The 6104-nt window shown below is 45.4% G+C and overlaps 1 pseudogene; it reads left to right on the top strand.

The window, feature by feature from the left end:
* The first annotated feature begins 4607 nt into the window (after nucleotides 1-4607).
* On the top strand, nucleotides 4608-5602 carry LOC118008178 (annotated as a pseudogene).
* Nucleotides 5603-6104: the final 502 nt, after the last annotated feature.

The raw sequence follows: 6104 nt of genomic DNA, 5'->3' as shown, positions 1-6104 counted from the left end.
AATGAAAGTGCTTTGTAATCTCATCATCTGTGTAAAGGTGAGGAAGTAGGGGAGAAAAGGGGGAGGGTTGAAGGGGACACTGACATTGGTTGACTTGTGTGACCTCTCCTTGGGCCTGCAGAACAAACCTGCAGCTAGGTATTTTCACCCTGCCTTTTATAGATGACAAAATGGAGGCTCTTAAATTATGTCAATAATCGTAACAGATAAAACAGCTTTTCCATCCTAAAATGTTATTTTCCATGTCGCAACATTCAAGCTAATTAATCGTCATATTTCAAAGGTAGCTAATGAGAACCCTTGAGCACAATGATTCAATAATGAGTTACATAGATTCCACGATGAAATCAACTAATGAGGATCCGTGCTATTCCCCTGCACCGAGCACACCTTCTGCGTTATTTCAGTTGTGAGGACGGACTCCAAACACCCCATGTGGAGGCAAAGGCTTGTTCAACTGATTCAGAGGACAAGTTATAGGACAGGGCTTTTTGATTCCTCTGAAATAAGAGGATAAAGGAAGATAATGCCCTGCATCTGCCAACCTTCCCAGCATACCTATTTGTTCTCAATTGTGTTAGCACAAACAGTGCCTAGCAGAGCAAGAGAGTGGCCATTGAAATCCATCCCCAGTGCTGCTCACCAGGTCTAGCACAATGACGTGGAGCTACTCTGGGAGCATTTTTCTGCCAGTCTGACCAAGGGCACTGTATAGTCCCCAAGCTCTGTGCCCCTGGTGCTGCTAAGCCCAGGAAGGGTGGCTTTTTACTGATTCAAGACCCTTGCAAAGGCACCCTATCGTCTAGTGGCTCCCCTCTCCTTTCAAAGGCACATGCTTTTTTGTTATTTTGTGTGTGTGTTGATCTTTTTTCCCCAAAGGCACACCTTAATCCCAGAGTAAAAGCAACTCTTGTGCCAGGAAACAAATAAGAACACCTGTGTGTAGTCTGTCCCTGTCAGCTCTCCCCAAAATCACAGAAACCTAACTGCAGAGACGAAGGCAGTCCTTGGCTTCTGTCTCCTCAGAAAAAGCTACCCAACATGGGCCTGGGTCAAAGGGGACAGGGCCTCTGAGATGATGGCCTGCTCCTCTTTGTGCAAGGCTCTGCGAGACGGCTCTTGATCCTACCCAGCCAGCACGTCATAAGCTCTGCGCCTGGCCTCTGCTGAGGAATTTTGGGTCTGGTGGGGCTGGGCAAGGCAAAAAGAAACCTTGGGGAAATACAGGTAGCCGTCCAGACCCAGACTCTCTAGAAGGGACACCAAAGGATCACTTATTGGCATGGTATTGGTCTTTCATAATCAGCCCTTCCCCACCCTAATAATAGCTTTCATAGACATTTGCTCAGGATTGACTTTAAAAATATGTACATAGAGGTGATTCTCACCCATTGTTATGGACTGCATATTTGTCTCCCCCTCAGATTTCATATGTCTAACTCCTAACTTCCAACATGATGATATTGGGAACTGGGGCCTTCTGGAAGTAATTAGGTCACGAGGATAGAGCCTTCACGATAGGACCAGTGCCCTTATGAGAAGAGCTTGCTTCCTCTATGTTCTCCACCATGTGAGGATACAAGAAGAAAATGGCCATCTGCAAACCAAGAAGTAGGCCTTTACAAGACACTGGGTCTGCCATCACCTTGATCTTGGACTTCCTAGCCTCCAGAAACATGAGAAATCATGTGTTGCTTAAACTGCCCACTCTGCTGTAATGGGTTACAGCAGCTGGAACTAAGACACCCACCTTCTGATATACTCTATGTGAGAGAGAAAGAACATGTAACCAGGGCGTTGAATATTACGCCTAACTGCAGTAGGACTTTGGTAATGTGGTACTTAGGCGATGGGCAAGAAAAGTTTAACACAGCAGGCTTGAAACTGCTCTCTTTGGGCTGCTTGCAGCATCTGCCATTGGCTGGACCTAAACTGTTTGTACAAACACTATGGTTGAGGCTGAACATCTGCTTTCCTTCTGGGGGTCTGGAATTCTTGTACATGCGAGGCAAAGGGTGACTACAGTACTAGCCTGTTACAAACTGTGAATACTGAGTCTCTGATGAGCTTCCTTGGTAGACAGTACTTTACATGTTGTGTGTTGTCACAATTTCAGCTGGAGGAATTACATGCATCCTCTGTGACTTCACTGGGAGAGAACCCTTGCTTGGTATCTTTTCACTGTAGTAAGTCATAGCTGTGAGTAAGAATATATGCGAAGTCCCGTGAGTCATCCTACTAAATCATTGCACCCGGGCGTGTTCTTGGGGACTGTTGACATAGGTGAACACCAAGTGTCACAGGAGGAACAGAAAGAAAGAAACAAAAAGGTGAGATCTGCTTACCTAACCAAACAAATGTTAAAAAAAAAAAAAAAAGACCTTCAGGGGCACCTGGCTGGCTCAGGCGATAGAGCACGTAACTCTTGATCTCAGGGTTGTAAGTTTGAGTCCCACATTGGGGGTGGACGTTACTTAAAAATAAAATCTTTTAAAAAATACCTTCAAACCACTGAATACATGTTCATTTCTATCTTGTTTATTCCTCAAATGTTTAGAGGTAGCTTACAATAAGAATATGAACAATAATACAGCACGATCTCATTATGTAAAAACACACATATGGGCATGGGGAAAAAGACTGGAAAGAATACATCAAAACATTAACAGTTGTTTTCTCCAGATGAAGTGATAGAATTCTAATGCTTCATTTTTTTTCTTCCTGGGCCTAACTGTATTTTCCACGTTTTCCACAATGAGCACATATTGCTTTTATAATGAGACTAAAAAAAGATTACATAAAAGTGAATGTAAAACATAATCAAGAATAGGAAAATCAGGCAAGATACACAAAAATGCAGGAAGCCATGACTAAGAGAAAAACATTGGAAATAGATGTAGAGACTGTAACAACCGCTAACACTTTTAACATTTCTGCCTCAAATTTGACTCTGAGTTTCCTGACAGTGGAGGCAAAATAGAAACACAGTTCAGTCACCAAGAAAGCATAGTATTTCTATCACTATATATCAAATTATCACAAACCCAGAGGCTTAAAACAATATCTGTTTATTAGCTCACAGCTCTGCAGGTCAGAAGTCCAGCTGTGTTCTTGTTGGCAGAAGTTCGTTCCTTGTCCTTGTTGGACTGAGATCTCATTTTCCTTGCTAAGTGGACTCCTCCATCTTTAAGCAAGCAATAGTGTATCAAATCTGTCTTGTTTCAAATCTCTGACTTCTGTGTCTCTAACTTTAGATTTAAAGGGTTCCTGTGATTAGATCAGGACCACTCAGAGATTTTACCCTTGTTAAAATTAACTGTTCACAGAACAAAACTGACTCACAGGAATGAAATCTATCATCACAATCTCTGGGTTATACTGGAAGTGTAAATACACCACCAGGGTGTGGGGAATCTTGGGGACAAATTTAGAGTTCTGCCTTCACATAGCATGTATAATTTTGTATGTTTTGGAAAAGATGTAATTTAACTACTTTGCATACATACGTATGGTCTCTCCCCTCATTCTGAGCCCAGAGATAGTCGCAGGGAAATGCAGATAGTAACTTGTGTGAACACCCAACACATTCAAATGCTCCTTTTTAATTCTAATGTTTATCTTAAGGAAATACACCAAAAGCAAACTGCAAAAGAGGGAGAAATTGGCTCAAGACGCGGGAAGGACAGGTGCTCTGGGGCAGAATGGAAGGTGATTGACAGCAGAGGCAGCCACACGTTGGGGAAATGAAAACTTAATCGAGTCTGAAACCAGAATTTCTAGTGTTTTCCTCTACCTGGTCCTGTAGACTTGGCTAAGTCCCTTTTGTCCCCCAAAGAGGCCTAGCTTTCTTGTCCTTCCTCCCCCCCCCCCCCCTTTTTTTTGTATAAGGAACAGTCTGAATGATAGATCCAAGTGATGTCTCAGCTTCCTACTTTGGACTACTGGACAGAAGCTAAGGGCAACTGCGCCTTGTTTTTCAAAGTGCGGTTCAGGGACCGGCAGCATTGGTGTCACCTAGGAGCTAGTTAGAAATAAACTTTCAGGGGCACCCGGGCAGCTCAGTCAGTTGGGCATCTGATGCTTGGTTTCCACTCAGGTCATGATCTCAGGGTCCTAGGATGGGAACCCATGTCAGGCTTTGTGCTCAGCGTGGAGGCTGCTGGAGATTCTCTCTCTCCCTCTCCCTCTGCTCCTCCCCCTTCTCTCTTCCTCTCTCTCTCTCTCTCAAATAAATAAAATCTTAAAAAAAAAAAAGAAATAAAGTGTCAGGCCCCCAGACTACTAAATCAGAACCTGTTTTGCAACCAGATCACTGCATGAGTCCTGATAGCTTGAGAAGTGCCGCATCAGAGCCTTGTAGCTCCCTTTGTGAACTCTGCTGCCCAGACCCACTGAAGTCCTGAGGGCCTGGAACCGGTAGCCCTGTTGTCTGCTCCAGCCCTCACTTCTACCTTCTCAAAAATGAAAAGCACTGCCGACAAGGAACTGGGGGTTGTGGCTATAAGTTCAGTTTACTTCAAGAAGCTGCAGTCAAGGCTCTCTGCTCTTCCCCGTTTGACAGATAGCCACATCTTCTGGTGCAGTCCCAACCACGTCCCTGAGACAGGATGGTGAAGGTCAGAGTACATGAATCTGTCAGTACTGGGCACCTGGTCACCAGGGCTGCTTTTAACTCTGGCAAAGTGGATATTGTCGCCATCAATGACCCCTTTATTGACCTCAACTACATGGTCTACATGTTCCAGTATGATTCCACCCTTAGCAAATTCAATGGCACAGTCAAGGCTGAGCACAGGAAATGGAAAGCGCATCTCCATCTTCCAGAAGCGAGATCCCGCCAACATCAAATGGGGTGAGGCTGGTGCTAAGTATGTTCTGGAGTCCACTACGGTCTTCACCACCATGGAGAAGTCTGGGGCTCACTTGAAGGGTGAGGTCAAGGGGGTCATTATCTCTGCCCCTTCTGCTGATGCCCCCATGTTTGTGATGGGTGTGAACCATGAGAAATATGCCAATTCCCTCGAGATTGTCAGCAATGCCTCCTGCACTACCAACTGTTTGGCTGCTCTTGCCAAGGTCATCCATGACAACTTCGGCATCATGGAGGGACTCATGACCACAGTCCATGACATCACTGCCACCCAGAATACCATGGATGGCCCTTCTGGGAAGCTGTGGCATGATGGCTGATGGGCTGCCCAGAACATCATCCAGGGACCTACTGGTGCAGCCAAGATTATAAGCAAGGTCATCCCTGAGCTGAAGGGAAGCTCACTGGCATGGCCTTCTCTGTCCCCATCCCCAACATGTCAGTCATGGATCTGACCTGCCACTGGGAGAAACCTGCCAAATGCGATGATATCGATGATATTGAGAAGGTGGTGAAGCAGGCATCAGAGGGCCCCCCCCAAGCACATCCTGGACTGAGGAACAGGTTGTGTCCCGTGACTTTAAAAGTGACAGTCACTCTTTCACCTTCGATGCTGGGGCTGGCATTGCCCTCAATTACCACTTTGTCAAGCTCATTTTCTGGTATGACAATGAATTTGGCTACAGTAACCAGGTGGTGGACCTTGTGGTCCACGTGGCCTCCAAGGAATAAGAGTCCCCTGGACCACTAGCCCCAGTGAGAGCAAAAGGAAGAGAGAGGCCCTCAGCTGCTGGGGAGTCCTTGCCCCAACTCATCATCCCCCAATTCACTGAGAATCTCCCAACCTCTACACAGTTTCTATCCCAGACCCCCTAAAGAAGGGGAGGAGCTTGGGGTGCCCTACCTTGTCATGTACCACCAATAAAGTATACTGTACCTAGCCAAAAAAAATTAAAAAAAGGGAGAGAGAGAGAGAGAGAGAAGCTATAGTCAAACTGATCCTAAAATTCACATGGAAATGCAAGGGACCCAGGATCACCAAAAAAGAGCAAAGTTGGAAGACTCAAACTTCCCAATTTCAAAACTTGCTACAAAACTATAGTAATCAAGAAGATCATCCAATGGGGAAGGAAATAGTCTTTTCAAGAAACAAACTGAGAGTTCTAGAGGAAAGGGGGGGTGGGGGGATGGGTTAGCCTAGTGATGGGCATTAAAGAGGGCACATACTGAATGG

This window comes from Mirounga leonina, unplaced genomic scaffold, assembly GCF_011800145.1.
Source record: "Mirounga leonina isolate KUSES-001 unplaced genomic scaffold, KU_Mleo_1.0 Mir_101608, whole genome shotgun sequence".
NCBI lineage: Eukaryota > Metazoa > Chordata > Mammalia > Carnivora > Phocidae > Mirounga > Mirounga leonina.
This window is presented reverse-complemented; position numbering and strand designations above follow the sequence as displayed.